We start from the raw sequence: 17,344 nt of genomic DNA, 5'->3' as shown, positions 1-17,344 counted from the left end.
GGCCATGCTACCTAAGGCAGTATACAGATTCAGTGCAGTCCCTACCAAATTACCAATGACATTTTTCACAGAGTTGGAAAAAAAACTGTTAAAATTGGTATGGAAACACAAAAGATCCCCAACAGCCAAAACAGTCTTGAGAAAGGTGAATGGAACTGGGGGAGGGAATCACACTCCATGACTTCATACTATACTACAAAGCTATAGTAATCAAAATGGTATGGCATTGGTACAAAAACAGACACATAGACCAATGGAACAGGATAGGAAGTCTAGAAATAAACCCATGCACTTATGATCAATTAATCTATGACAAAGGAAACAAGAATATGGAAAAAAGACAGTCTTTTCAACAAGTGGTGCTGGGAAAACTGGACAGCTACCTGTAAAAGACTGAAATTAGAACATTCTCTAATACAAAAGCAAACTCAAAATGGATTAAAGACCTAAATGTAAGACCAGATACTATAAAACTCCTAGAGGAAAACATGGGTAGAGCAAACTTGAACATAAATCACAGCAAAGTATTTTTTTCATATCAGCTCCTAAAATAATGGAAATAAAAGCAAAAATAAACAAATGGGATCTAATTAAACTTAAAAGCTTTTGCACAGCTAAGGATACCATCAATAAAATTAAAAGACAACCTAAAGAATGGGAGAAAATACCTGCAAATGATGCAACCAACAAGGGACTAATTTCCAAAATATACAAACAGCTCATACAGCTTAATATCAAAAAAAAAAGCAACCCAATCAAAAAATGGGCAGAGCAGAGTACCTAAATAGATATCTCTCCAAAGGAGACATCCAGATGGCCAACTAGCACATTAAAAGATACTCAACATCACTAACTGTTAGAGAAATGCAAATCAGACCTACGAGATACCACCTCACACCAGTCAGAATGGCCACCATTAAAAAGTCCATGGACGATAAATGCCGGAGAGGATATGGAGAAAAAGGCCACATCTATTTGAATGTGCACATTGTTTTTTTGTTTTTTAGAAAATGCTTTTTTTATTTTCTGAAAAATTAGCCACATATAGAAAAATGCCTTTGATAATAATTTCCAGAAATAGTTTCAAGCAAGTATAGCTTAAGACAGTTTGGCTGGTGGGAAGCCAGATAGAAAGGTCTTTTTAATTTTTTTTTTTTTTTACAGCTTACCTAGTGCATTATAAAAGCTTTAAACAAACTACTTTTCTCTAGTGTGGTGTTAAGTTTAAAAAAAATAAATTTACTGGGCAAAATAAATATTTTCAAGCAAATGATTTGCGAATCAGGTCCAAGTGTTAATCCAAGCTTTAATATTTCTAATTAATTAACCTTGGCTATAGCAGCTATAAGCTGCAAAGCTCGGGATTACTGGGTGACTTATCTGAGAGTAAAACAAATCCATTATTTGAAGAAAATATCTTTAAAATGGTTGCTTAAAACCTACAAAAGCTTTGAAGCATGTTGATATAAAAATCATTCTCAAAAGCCATTTAATTCCCTTACGATACTAAAACCCACTCGGCTTAAAAAAAAAAAAAACAAAAAAAAAAAACAAAAAACAAACAAACAAAAAAAAAACAACCCTCAAACGTTAAATACTTGGAGATTAATCCCCTTGTCTCAAAACTCAAATTCAACCATTCTAGTGTTTGAACAGCAACTGAAGTAGAATACTCATGCAAACCAGAGGATACATTACTTTCTGGAGGAAAAGGATGTTGATTGGGTTGGGACACTTGTATTTTTTACCTAACTTTCTAGAGAATTTTGAATTAGGCAGTGAAATAACTTTATATTTAAGTAAAAGCAAATAAATGCAAACTTCAGAGAAGTTTGCCTTTATGGAGCTATTAAGAAACTTATTAATTCTATGATTTTATATTTTTTTGAAATACAATTTCATATATTGAATTTACATAAAATAATGGCAATACAATTTTAAAATAAAAGTGTATAAAATCCTGTCAGTTCTCATAACATGTATTTTAAAATTACTGATGACATTCTCCAAGAATTGTGGAATATAAATGCAGTGAAAATAAATCTGAATTCCTATTCTGCCTCCTAGTGTCACTTCAGTATAGCTTTAATTAATTTTAATATATTTGTGATATTATATTCCTTTCATAATCTTAAATTCCCAAAACTTGGAGAAGTTTTGAAAAGGCCCATGTTCACCTTTTAAATTAATGACAGTTTATAGGCAAATACAAATCCTTTAATATATGCATCCTAATATGTCTATATTTTTAACATTTTGGCTTGGAGTATACGAAGAATAAAATAGGAAAATCTGAAATGCTTACTAATGAGCATTAAGTAGATTTTTAGATCACAAGTCCATAAAAATGAGGGGAAAAAAAAACAGCATAAAGTAAATTGATGAATGGCAACCTAGCTGCAGAGCAGAGAATGATGAATTCTAAGCAGAGAGTAAATAGTTAAAAATTCATGTTACTTTTATCTTAGAATCCTTCAACTTCTAACAATTTTGAGTTGAATTACATCTGGAAGTAAGGGCTCAATAGAATGTCACTAAAATACGATACTTTTTTTTTTTTTTTTAAAGCAAGGAGACTTTCTAGATGTGCTTTCTGACACTATCTAGGAAAAAAAAAATCATCTCTCTCTCATTGCAGCACAAAGTTGCAAAGATAAAGCTTATTTTCTGAGCCTAAAACATAGAGTTAATGACCTAGATGATGCCCTCTGCAGCCCTTGTCTACTATTCAGACCCTAGCATTCTGGATTACTGGACATTGACATCTAGGTAAGATGTGGGAGTATTTTTTTGGAAAATCCAATCATTCCAGTAAGATTGAAAAAGAGATCTTACTGACACCTATTTTTCCAAAGAAACCACCCATCTAGATAATTTAGAACAGATCCTATCTAATAGCTTCCAAAATGCTTTTTAGTAACTGTTAATTATGAACAGGCAACCAAAGATTACCTATGAAAACCCTCTAATCTGAAAGATAAAGATAAAAAGTAATAAAGAGAAATATTTAACTTGGAGGATATAGTGACTGTTTGTGGCAGTGGAAATATCAAATACCCTTTGCATACAATTTGGATCAATCAAATCCAATTTTATGTTTGGGCAGTTTTACTTGGAAGAATTAACATATTGAGTATTTCTTACAATATGGAACAATTAATATATTGAGCTTTTCATTTTCTGTTAGAGGTCTTCCAAAAAAGAGAGACAAATTAATTATTTTTAAATGAAATAAAACTCATTCTATTTTTCAATTACCATATGGGTCTATTGGGCAGTTTTATAAATCTAAGACACATTACAGAATCTTAGTAATCATTTTCTTATTAAAAAATATTTTGCTATTTCATTAATCTATGAATTATTTTATTAGCCACCAATTACTCCCAAATAAAGTTTCAAATAATTTTTTAAAGAAGAAAAGAATTGTTGGAATAATATAGGATGATGCAACTGTGAAATAAATTATTCTCTTTTACTTTTTTTAAATGGAATTTTATATGGTACTACATCATCTTTCACAAAGTATAAGTGAAAAGTAGGGATTCCATCTCTGAAGTGTGCTTTTAGATTTCTTTAAACAAAAGTAAGAAATAAGATTGTTCAGGTTTGGCCTATAATAAAAAAGAGAAGAAAACTGACAGAGCATTAAATTTCACAATTATTAAATAAATCAGAAGATGAATTCACTGAGGCTGATTATACTCTAGACTTTGATTATGATGACAAAATTGATCATAAAATTGAAATCTCAGACTAGTCTCCAGATGATATCTTACTTGATTTTCCCCAACCGCACAAATTATAAGAGAACAATATATTTCTAAAGACAAAAAAGAAAAAATATATTATCATGTAGTTAGTAACTCAATAAGAAGAACTTCGTGATATAATGTTTTGGGCCAAAAACCTAGACTAAACCAGTTTTCTGAAAGAACATGTTAACAGTAGTTTTTGTTTTGTCTTAATCTTTTATAATGTTTGCATACCAAAATTAATTGACATAAGGTGATTTAAATCTCTAATTAATTATTAAAATGTATTTTAAAATTAACTATCCCTTTTTAATTATCCTTTTATTTTAACCATTTAAAAAAACTTATCATTCTTTACTATCCTTTTATTCTTGTTTTTGTGAATTAATCACTTTAAATATATAAAGCATTAAAAGTGTCCATTGGAATCATGTATTAAATGATGATGATATTTTCTGAGGGATAATATTTCCTGAAAGAAGACAATGCATCCATGAAGAAATAACAGAATACTATAAAAAGAAGGATAAAATTAATGAATGGGTGCTCTCAGAAAACACAACTATGCAACAGAATTGTCAAAAAAAAAAAACTTAACTGGAAGACAAAGATAAATATCTTATCAAACGTTCAATTAAAAGACAATAATTTGAAAATGGGTGAAATAAGGATAGTCAGAAGTATTTTCCGGAGGATACAACATGCAACTATGAGGAATTTTCTAGAAGAAGAAATGAGAAATTGATTAAAGAATATCATCATTGAAATCACTCAAGAAAACTTTTACAAACTGAAGGACATTGACTTTATGAACTGAAAGAGTTCACTTAATACCCAAAACAACCTACTAAAAAATACATCCAAGTAGCATTGTTGTCAAATTTTGTAACTATAGAAACAAAGCCACTACAAGATTTCAGAGAAGATAAAAGTGGTGCACAGAGAATTAATAATAACACCAGCACTGAACTTCAGAACAGAAACATCAGGAACTTAAAACATGTCTTCACAGTTCTGAAGAGAAATGGTTTCTAACCTAGACTTCTATACTTATCATAGCAAACAAACGTGAAGGCAGAATTTGTATATAAGTTATACAAATGGGTTAACAATGACAAAGTTATCTTACAAAAAACTTTTAAAATAAACTTACAGAGGGTATAGGCACAAAAGGAGATAGGAAGCCAGAAACAACAACAAAAAAGTGAGATCCTTTAACAGAAGATCCTACAAAATCAAAGATGTGAAGGAAGTACTAGTGTGGTGATGAAGTGAGATTACAGGTAAACACAAATGTACGACAACAGTTACAGGTTAAAATAGTGGAATTTAGAAGATAGCTATGTTAAAGACTGTCATTGCTGAAGCATGTTCTCTAATTTCCCACTAATTTAAAGCCGACTTAAGGAAAGTCATATTCATTAAGGAAAGAAATTATATGTTTTACTATAAAAACTGACTCCCCGAAGTATTTTAGGCATCACATCTAATCAATAAAATTGATGCCTTTCTCAAGTGATTTTTTTGAAAATCGGTTGCATTCTATTCTTGGTCAGGTTTTCTTGCTTTAAGTTACAAAATTAAGCTCAGTCCTTGAATATATAAACTGTATTATGAATACGGTATTATCCTGCAACAGTTTCTCACAATGCTAATAAACAATGAACACTTCAGCACTAGTCTTTCATAAGTTAAATTTACTTTCATGTAGTAATTTTAACTATATAAAGGATGCAATTGGATATGTTCCTTTTTTTTTTTTGGGTATTTTCTGTATTACAATACTTTTAGATGATTTTGAAAAAAATCCTTGCTGTTATCATTACTCCACCAAGTCTAGAAATCTGGCCAAATTTATTAGGTTAGGGGGATTTAAATGAGGGGCTGAAAAAACACCAATTTCCTGGAATGCAATCATACCCACTTAATCTCTTTTTCTATGACTATACCAGAAAAATCTGCACATTAAGTACACCAGAGATTTTGGTTCACATGTAAATTCAGGTTATCTTCCTTAAGAAATTAGTGTTAGTGTGATTTTTTGCATTAAGCTTATTCTTCAAAAAATAACAACTGCATAAAATATCATTAGAGTGTAGAACATGGAGCAATTATAACTGCTCATTAAACATAGAGTAATTACACAAATAAGTGAAATAGATTGGATAATAATACAACTGGGAATTTGTGGAGACTGGAGAAAACTGGTGAAAAAACGTCCCATCAGAAGAGAACGATGTGTTGCCAGCTGATGGTTGCCAGTAAGAAGTTGATCTTAGTCTTACCAGATCTTATTTTTCAAAGGATGATAAGAATACACATTATTAAACTAAAAGTCTTTGGTCTTTTAAATCTAGAGGCAATCACTTTTTTACACACTGATGGACATCAACATGGACACCAAGTTCACCAATTTGCGAGCTGCCTCTGTAAAGTGTGCAGACGATGTGGGACAGTTTACGTTTTGCCATTCCCACGTGGATGGGTAAGATACCAACTGCATAATGAAATATATTTACTGTGTTTATTTTCCAACCTTTATAGGTGGGAAAAAAAGGAACATGCCAAGTCTCATTTTTCCTTTGAGTAGCAGCATTTTAATGAATATGTACCAATATTTTTTAATTCCCCAATTGTTTACAAGCAGTGACTTTTATAGTCAGAGGAAAAAACTGAAATTCTAACAAACAGAATCTCTGATCTTCTGAGTGACTGTGTAATGAACAGTAGGACTGACTTAAGAGCACAAAACTCTAAGGCATGTAATTTATGTACCTGAAGGATCAAGCTCTTTGGCGATAGGTAATATCAGACCAGGAAAAAAACCAAGATAAGAGATTCAAAGAACTAGACGTTCACTAAAAGAACACCCTAGACACATAGGCCAGGGAATGATGATAATTTTATCTGGCTCCTCTCGCACTGTAGACTTTCTCAATCCTTTCCTCCACCCTTCTGCCAGCCTCTAGAGACAGAAAGGAATAGGAGTGTGAATATAGAACTGTTACTGTTAAATCTAATATTATAGAAACTCACGTACTAACCTAAAGAAGCCATGGAGTCCAGATCCAGAATATTTCTTCAACTCCCTCTCCCCACTCAACCCCACTGAAATATAAATTCCATGAGGGAAAAACACAGATTCAACTCTGTCTCCTAAGTGCAGAGAAGAGAATCTATAATATAGCAGATGATACATAAGTATTTGTTTAAAGATACAATTACAGTGCATATAGCAATATATATTGGATTCTTCGGAGGTTTTCAAATATTTGGATTTATTTTGTATAGACATTTTTAGACTTTTCTTAAAAGCTTTTATTGGAAACGAAAGTATCGATTGCAATAGAGTACTGTTTACTAACTGCCTATTACATGTCAACAAGTATAAGGGGCTGTAATGGTGAAATTTTTTTAAGCCATGACCCTCATAAAATTATTATCATTGAGGGGATACTGGTAAACTCAATAGTCAGCTCAGTGTTATACTTGCTACAGTCAGAACTATTGATCCCAAGGTGAATGGTGTACCTGAGTCAGAATTAAGGGGTCAGGGATTTCCTGGAGGAAATCACTTTTAAACTAAGACTTGGAAAATTAATAGTAATTAGTTAAGAGAAAGGTTCTGGTTGCTGAAGTTAACATGGAGGCTGAAACAATCAGGGACCAGGTTGTTTTAATAGTCATGTAGGACATGACAGTGAGCTTGATCTTTACCCTTAAAAGGACTATCTGACTGCAATACAAATCATCGAGATAGATTGTATTACACCAGTCTATACTGCAATACCAGAGAAGCTGTACTGAGACCATTAGGATAGATGTTATTTCAATAATCAGGGGAGGGAGGGTTTTAATACAAATCACCAGAACAGCAGTAATGGGATGAAGAGAACCGAAGAGATCTGAACCCTTGAAGTTGCTGTGTGCTGGATACAGTTTAACATCAATGATTTCACAGGGTTTAATATGTAAAACTGATAGAATTTCTTGATTTATTGGCAGCATTGGAGAGATAAAAGGAGCCAACTATGATGCTGAAGTTTCTGGCTGGTGAGCTACCACTGGTAGTGATGTGATTGCAGGGGACATTTTCTCATTAATAAAGCCTTTAGAGAGTAACTCTTTGTTTGCTTTCCAACGTCAAAACTAATAAACCGACAAGACATTCACACTGTTTCTTTCTCTATAAAATATTTGGCTTCCCCAGATTGAGTTTCTTCTCTTTTCATTTTTGTGAAGATGTGTATGTTTACCAAGAAAAGTAATGTGGTTTGGAGAAGTCTCTTACCTTGTTTAGAGAAGACCTACTTATTGAAGAATGAATTCAAGAATTCATGTTATAAACACACACAGAAGCCAGTAGTTGCCAACTTATGGAAAATCAGCAATGATACCATATTTATTTATAAAACATAATTCCCAATGAAGTATTATGAGAGACATCTTTTTCTGTCACTTGTCATTTTCAAAGCCACTGAGCAAAATTTAGCACAAAATGAAGAGCACATTATCAGAAATGGCAGCAACATATGTATTCACAGTTTCATACTGACCTACCCTATGTTAATTTCTATAGCCTGGGGTGAGTTGGGCTGTTTCATCTAACAGTGTCATTAGAAATGTAAATTCAACAAAGGTTAGGAAAAGGAGAGTTTCTGTATTTTCATTAATTTTAAAACATATGATTAAAAAACAGGGAGATTTCACAGCATTGTAAAATCCATACTAAAAAATATTTCAAACATACACTAATTTCAACAGCTTATTTAACATATTACTTAATAAAATTTAGCTCATTACAGGTAATTCAGTTTCTGTAGTACTCCTTTGTAACAGAGAACCAAAAATGGTATCACTTATTCTTCAGAACTTGCTCAGGGCTATAGTTAAATCTCCATGTATCTGTCAAGCTGTCTTTCCCTCACTGGAGCTCCTGTCAGAAATAATCATTTCATGGTCTCACATTTACAAAGGTGCAAACCCCACATATTCTTGCCTTTTTTATGTCAAAAATTATACAGACATGAAATGTTTAATAAAACTACTGTGGACACACAAGTAAGCTCCTCCTTTTTGATTTCTGTGTTTTGTTCTGTTTTATTTTTTCAAGAGTAGGTACTGAAATATGGATAATCTGAAGGTTTTAAAAATTTAGCCAAGATAATTTATTGGTTTACTACATATATTTATAAAATATAAAGTTAAATAAGAAATTACTCTATTACATTAGTGGATACTTTGTGTAAGTAGAATCCCTAATGTAAAGTTATTAAAAATGTTTATTTATAAGAGCTAACATCTTCAAGATTATTTAAAAATATGAAGTCTAGCATAGGCTTCTTATCTTCATGCACATCATAAAACAGAGAATGACAATGTTCTTACGATTTAATACAAAAACACTAAAATATGCATATTCTAGAGGAAACAGAGTTTACTTTAAATATTGACACAGGTCATACATAACTTAAATAAATCATTAAAAGAAATCACACAGATTTTAGAGATTAAATATCATTTTATGGTACTCCAAGACCTATATCCTGCAAAACTCCTTCATTAGAAAAAGCATTTGTAGGGATGTTTAAATCATGTAGAATTGTATCTAAAATTGTATTTGTTTTTCTGTAGATGTGAGGAAAAAAATAAATCTGTATTTCTTTCTTATCTTTTTTTTTTTTTTTTTTGTATTCAGTGCTGTTTATTATGGGAATTGCCTTTTTGGACATCATGGGATAGAGCCCTAGCCCCAATCAGAAAAGAACCAGAAGATTTCTCACATCTGTACTTCCTGTCCCATCTCAAGGGTTTGGACCTGAGGACTCAGTGGCAATGCTCTTGGCATGCCCCTGTGGCTGCAGTGTCCTCCCTGGGCACAAGGAGAAGCTCTCCTCATTTCAGTCATATCAGGACCAGGCTAGGCAGACAGTGTCCCAGAGCAGAAGGCAGGGAGGTAACCCCTCTGGTCCAGGAGGGTGGGACTGAACATCGGGCGGGGGCTCCTCCACCTCTCCTTTGGTGGGCGTGTGACTCAGCGGCGGTGACATCAGCCATGACTTCATTCCCCTAGAGGAGAGACAGGGTGCAGACCATGAGCGGGGCTCTGGCTCCTGCCCTTCCCTCTCCACGTTTTGTCTCGTCGGGGACATTGTCGTGGTCCTGCTGTTGTTTTCCATACATCCTTTTCATCTTGCTGTTTTTCTTTTCTTTTTTTTTTTTTTAACATTTTTTTTATTGATTTATAATCATTTTACAATGTGTCAAATTCCAGTGTTCAGCACAATTTTTCATTCATTCATCGACATATACACACTCATTGTCACATTTTTTTCTCTGTGAGTTATCATAACATTTTGTGTATATTTCCCTGTGCTATACAGTGTAATCTTGTTTATCTATTCTACAATTTTGAAATCCCAGGCTATCCCTTCCCACCCTCCACCCCCCGGTAACCACAAGTCTGTATTCTCTGTCTGTGAGTCTATTTCTGTCCTGTATTTACGCTTTGTTTTTGTTTGTTTGTTTTTGTTTTTGTTTTTTTGATTCCACATATGTGCGATCTCATATGGTATTTTTCTTTCTCTTTCTGGCTTACTTCATTTAGAATGACATTCTCCAGGAGCATCCATGTTGCTGCAAATGGCATTATGTTGTCAGTTTTTATGGCTGAGCAGTATTCCATTGTATAAATATACCACCTCTTCTTTATCCAGTCACCTGTTGATGGACATTTAGGCTGTTTCCATGTTTTGGCTATTGTAAATAGTGCTGCTATGAACATTGGGGTGCAGGTGTCATCCTGAAGTAGATTTCCTTCTGGATACAAGCCCAGGAGTGGGATTCCTGGGTCATACAGTAAGTCTATTCCTAGTCTTTTGAGGAATCTCCACACTGTTTTCCATAGTGGCTGCACCAAACTGCATTCCCACCAGCAGTGTAGGAGGGTTCCCCTTTCTCCACAGCCTCTCCAGCATTTGTCATTTGTGGATTTTTGAATGACGGCCATTCTGACTGGTGTGAGGTGATACCTCATTGTAGTTTTGATTTGTATTTCTCTGATAATTAGTGATATTGAGCATTTTTTCATGTGCTTTTTGATCATTTGTATGTCTTCCTTGGAGAATTGCTTGTTTAGGTCTTCTGCCCATTTTTGGATTGGGTTGTTTATTTTTTTCTTATTAAGTCGTATGAGCTGCTTATATATTCTGGAGATCAAGCCTTTGTCGGTTTCACTTGCAAAAATTTTCTCCCATTCCGTAGGTTTTCTTCTTGTTTTATTTCTGGTTTCCTTTGCTGTGCAGAAGCTTGTAAGTTTCATTAGGTCCCATTTGTTTATTCTTGCTTTTATTTCTTCTAGGAGAAAATTCCTGAGATGTATGTCAGATAATGTTTTGCCTATGTTTTCCTCTAGGAGGTTTATTGTATCTTGTCTTATGTTTAAGTCTTTAATCCATTTTGAGTTGATTTTTGTACATGGTGTAAGGGAGTGTTCTAGCTTCATTGTTTTACATGCTGCTGTCCAGTTTTCCCAACACCATTTGCTGAAGAGACTGTCTTTATTCCAATGTATATTCTTGCCTCCTTTGTCAAAGATGAGTTGACCAAAAGTTTGTGGGTTCATTTCTGGGCTCTCTATTCTGTTCCATTGGTCTATATGTCTGTTTTTGTACCAATACCATGCTGTCTTGATGACTGTAGCTCTATAGTATTGTCTGAAGTCTGGGAGAGTTATTCCTCCAGCCTCTTTCTTTCTCTTCAGTAATGCTTTGGCAATTCTAGGTCTTTGATGGTTCCATATGAATTTTATTATGATTTTTTCTAGTTCTGTGAAATATGTCCTGGGTAATTGGATAGGGATTGCATTAAATCTGTAGATTGCCTTGGGCAGTGTGACCATTTTAACTATATTGATTCTTCCAATCCAAGAGCATGGAATATCTTTCCATTTTTTAAAGTCTTCTTTAATTTCCTTCATCAATGGTTTATAGTTTTCTGTGTATAATTCTTTCACCTCCTTGGTTAGATTTATTCCCAGATATTTTATTACTTTGGGTGCTATTTTAAAGGGGATTGTTTCTTTACTTTCTTCTTCTGTTGATTTATCGTTAGTGTAAAGAAATGCAACTGATTTTTGAACGTTAATTTTTTTCTTATCTTGATGCTGTATCTTCCACTAACACTCAGTAGGATTCAGTTTCAAGACCAAATGTTATAATTGTATTTGTTGGAAAAATGGAACATGATACTTTAGGTCTACAAGATAATTCCCAACATACTCATTCCAAGAAGTACTGATTAAACTTCCAGTGGTGCAACATTCAAATCAGTATGGAAATGATATAATTTCATTGAGAAAAATTCTAATTTCTATGCTAATTTCATAAGACTGCACAACATATGTTCATTTAGGATATAGCCTTAATGGGAATTATAAAGACATCTACCAGCAGATTTTATCCCTGCTATTGACTCCTGAAGTGTTTGTTAAAAAAATATGGATAGCTTCTTTTTCAGGGCTGGAATTTGCTTCTGGAGCTTCAGAGTGGGGCCAGAATTTCTCATTTTTAAACTGACTTATTAAATTATTTAGCTTCTTATTTTTAGCAAGCTTCTTGATCTCTACTAAATCTGATGATTAATAAGTTGCAGAACCACTGTTTGAAAAAGTAAAAGAAATTTCCTGGTGTTTGTTCAGAGTATTAGATTTTTTTTCCCTGAATAATCGCCTTTATTCTAGTCCACTGGAGTGGATAAATGGCCAGATACTGGAACTAAAATAAAATATCAGAAAAGGGTTTTATGTGTAACACTCAGGACTAGTTTGCTCACTGGGTAATAACCTTATCCAATAATTAGAGTGCTAGGCTTCCAATTCAGACCCCATTCCTGGTTAACTCTGAGTTTAAATAAGCTACCCATTGTCACTAAATCTCATTTTCTTTATCATTAAGGTAAGAATTATAATGATATCTTTCAGCAGGGAAGAGAATAAACAAATCAATACATGTTACAATATTTAGAATAGTGCGTGGTATATATAGAGTTAATTTTTTATAAACCATTATTAAGTTTACTTTAATTATTAGTTATTTTTTAATTTTGGTAGTGGAAAACATACACAATAACCCAGAAAATTCCTACAGAAAAACAATGACATTCCTTGGTATAATCATAATCTCACAATATAGAAGTAGGGTCAAAATACCCTCATACTGTGAAACAAAAGTAATTATCCTGGTTGGAATAAGTTGTAGGAATACCAGTCATTTCATATAAAAGCCCAATGAAGCAAGCAAATTAAAAAAACAAAACAAACAAACAAAAAACCAGAACAAAAAGCTTTCCTTGGTCACACACTGGTTTCCCAATGAGACATGTGCATGAGTAGAGCAACACTTCTATTTTCTTGTTGTCAGTTACTATATAAAAATTTCTTTGCCAAAATTGTTAATTTGGCACACAACATGCTTAAAAATATGAAGGCCTTCAGGCAAAAATAATAACAGATTTGTTAAAGTTAATGTACAAGCAGCCTGTCTTTTTCATATGAAACAAAATGACCTAAGACTTACACCTGAATAGGGTGGTATTGAAATCCAAGTTCCCAACTCCGATTCCAAAACTCTCTCTATTACTACAATTAAAAGAGAAAAAATTTTTAAATGATTTCATTTGATATATCTTTCAATAAATGTTCTCTTTTCCGTGGTTTCTGTCACTGGAGCCAATAAAATTTTAATGTAGACTTCTTGTTTTTAATCACTAATTATGTATCCCTCCTATCCACCTACATTCAAAACGTAATATACTATTATCTCCCACCTACCAACTGCCAGTCTTCCACCCCTTCATTCATTTAATATTCATCCTTACATATGATCTCTTTCAAAATAGGTTTTTATGCTATTTAAGAAGGTAGATCAAAATGATAAGATATTAAGCAAATTATATTAACTATATTAAATTTACCAAAAATAGAAGTAATAGACAGTAACATATGTTCTTGACTGTTGTTACTATCATTTAAAAATGGTTACTGTCTATCTGATTTCTACTTAATATTTTTAAGTATCTGTTAAGGCAGAAAATTTCTTATACCTTTACATTTTATTCGTTAACATTCTTAACTAAACTTTCAACACATACATAGCACTTTTCCAATCTGTTGTAAATTACTTCTATTTTTGGTAAATTTAATATAGTTAATATAATTTGCTTAATATCTTATCATTTTGATCTACCTTCTTAAATAGCATAAAAACCTATTTTGAAAGAGATCATATGTAAGGATGAATATTAAATGAATGAAGGGGTGGAAGACTGGCAGTTGGTAGGTGGGAGATAATAGTATATTACGTTTTGAATGTAGGTGGATAGGAGGGATAACTCACAGAGAAAAAAATGCGACAATGAGTGTGTGTATGTCCATGAATAACTGAAAAATTGTGCTGAACACTGGAATTTGACACAACATTGTAAAATGATTATAAATCAATAAAAAATGTTAAAAAAAAAGGACTTATGTATAAGTTGTTTACTGTGACCATAACAATTTGCTGCAAATTTAGAGGCTTAATATAACACAAATTTATTATCTTAGAGGTTGGAAGTTTTGTGGGCTTGGCTGGTATCTCTACTTTTTATTTCACAAGTTTGAAATGAAATTATCAGCAGGGTTGACCTGAGGGTGAATTCACTTCCAGACTCATTCAGGTTGTTGGCCGAATTCAGGTGGCAGGACTGAGGTCCTCGTTTGCTTGCTAGCTTTTGATTGAGGGTCATTCTCAGTTTGTAGAGACAGTGTGCACTCCCTGGCTCATGGCTGTCTTCATTTTCAAAGGAAGCAACAGTGGAGTAAGCCCCTCTACTTTTTAAATACCTGCTAACCTTCTTTCTGTGTATCTCTCTGCCTTATACTTCTGCCTCTCTCTTCTACTATTAAGGACCCATAAGATTATATTGAGCCCACCACAATAATTCAAGAAAATACTGGAAAATCTGAAAAGTCCCTTTTGTAATGTAATATAACTTGTTCTCAGGTTCTAGAGATTAGGACATAGACATCTTTGGTGGGGTATGGGAGGGTGGGAACAGTAGGCATTATCTACCAATCTCAGTATAGTTAAAAGAGGGTGATAAGGTATTAAGATTCAATGGCTTTGTGGCTTGTTTATTCAATCAAATATTTTCTTTTATTTTGATCTTTTCAAAAAGGGTAGAAATCACATTTTTTTGCACCCACTTCAGTGTGAAACCATGAAACTTATACCAATTTATTCAACAAGTATTCATTGGGAACTATCCTGTGATAGGCTCTACTCCAGGCACTAGGGCTAGAGAGGTAACGAAGATAAGAAAATGTTCCTGTACTTGTGGAGTTTACAGTCTAGTGAAGGAAACAATGAATAATTTTTATTATAATCTAAAATGATGTTAATTGCAATGAACACATTTAAAAAGCAGGCAAGAAGGTAGACACTGAGGTGAGAATGGGAACATTTTAAGAAATGATTCAATTAGAACCAGGGGAAAGATATTTTCAGGGTGTATGAATGAGTAAGGGTGACAGTCATTAAGGAGACTGAACTATTCAAGAAAGGCAAGAGGGCCAAGGTGGATAAAACAAAAAAGCAAGAACAATAGGAGGGAAACTAAATAAGATAAGTAGACTATGGTGAAGAATTTGAATATTAAGCTTGGGATAATAAGAAGGTTTTGAACAAAGGATAATACTGATGTAGTCCAATGTGTATTTTACTCTTTTACTCTGTTTGCCTTGGGATTTCCTTTATAATCTATTTTTATAACACCTAGACTAAACAAGTTTTAGAATTTTTGAAATTATATTTTATAAGAAAGTACCCCTTATTTTCACTAACTATAAAGTCCAATGTTTCTTTTTAACTCAAGAGATTTACTAAACATTCTGTTAAAACACAACAAAAACAATACAAATTTCTAATGCTTTAGGTTTATTAGATTTTAAAGTGATTTCATATTATGGCCCCATGAACATAAACATAGCCCTTCTTGAGATCTTGATTTGGTATAAAAACAAAAGAGAAAGAAGTTAAATTTATAAGTATGTAAAAATGAAGCAGAGACGAATAACATAAGAAAGCAACTAACTGTACTGACTGTGTTCTTCAGCCACAGTAAATTTTGATTCATATTTTACCTTTCTACGAATAAATTTCTGCAGATATTTCATGTCACATAGAGTGATTTTATTATCAAAGTCCTGGTTCTGACCAACTTATGCAAAATAAAATGTAGATTTTAAGAAATTTTCTTTCTAACTCAGTAAAGAGGCAAATAAATTACAGCTGTATTTTATTAAGGAGTACATAGCAAAAGGCATGCACATTTTCTATGTAGAATGTAGGAATCAGTATCACTGACTGCCCTTTTTGATATAATATTTATTTATATTTAATTAGGAATAAAATAATTCTGTTTAATTGAATTGAGCATTGTCTCAAAGAGGCAAGGAAGTCACACTTTTCAAAAAAAAAAAAAGATACAAACATTTGAGGGTTTTCTTTTCCTTATGCGTCCCAAATACCTCAAATGACCCCAATATTAAGATTGTTGCTAAATTCCTATGTCAAAGCAAGCAAGCTCTCCTGAATCCATTTAGAAGGATATACAGGAATTGTAGGTTCTGGGCTATTTTCTAGATGTGCTGAGAGCATTGAGGCCAAAATTACTCATAGACAGGTAGGATGTATTTTCTTTTGGAGGATATTTACAGATAACAAAAATAATGCAGCTTAGGCTAAATTAAAAAGAAGCACCCATTTATTATAAAGCTACCAGGTTTAATGTATACATTTCAAAAAGTGGGAGAACAAGCTGCTCCATAGTAACGTAGGATATTCTGCTTTAATTATTTAGGGAATACTCCATACTTTTAAAAGAATGTATACAAAATAATTTTGACATGTTATAAAGAGTTAGAAGCATGCAGGAGTGACACTATGTTCTAAAGTACTTCTGTTTTCCTTTTCTAGAAAGTCTTGTGTTTATGCTGTTTTTTTATGAAGTTTTCTTCATTAAGTGAAGCTTGATTATTTATGACAAATTTAAAACTATTAAATTAAAATTATATTTACTAATACACTGAACTCATGTTTGCAAGATTAAAAATTCTACAATGTCCTCATATTAAAGATGGTCCCCAGTTGATCTTTTTCAAGGAAAAAAATAATCCATTGAAAAATGAGGGCATGTTAATACATTATGATCAAATGCTAATATAGAATCATTATTAACACTGCTTATAGCACTGGGAGAAAGAATTTTGAGTAACTGTCCAGAAGATCCTTAAAGACTGTATTCTAAAATAAACTGGTCCTGAGATTTTGAGATTTACAGCTTTCCCAATGATACTATCCATTTCATCCCCCAAATACACATTAGCTTATTATTCTACATTATTTTGTAAAATTATATTTTATTTGCTTTTATCGACTTAATTATGGTATCAGTTATTTCAATTACATTCAAATACATCATTTAGCAAAATAATTTTAATTTAATAATATTCAGCAAGGAAGCCACAAATTAATTTTTATCAGTTATTC

The sequence above is a fragment of the Camelus ferus genome, chromosome 2 (genome assembly GCF_009834535.1).
Source record: "Camelus ferus isolate YT-003-E chromosome 2, BCGSAC_Cfer_1.0, whole genome shotgun sequence".
NCBI lineage: Eukaryota > Metazoa > Chordata > Mammalia > Artiodactyla > Camelidae > Camelus > Camelus ferus.
This window is presented reverse-complemented; position numbering follows the sequence as displayed.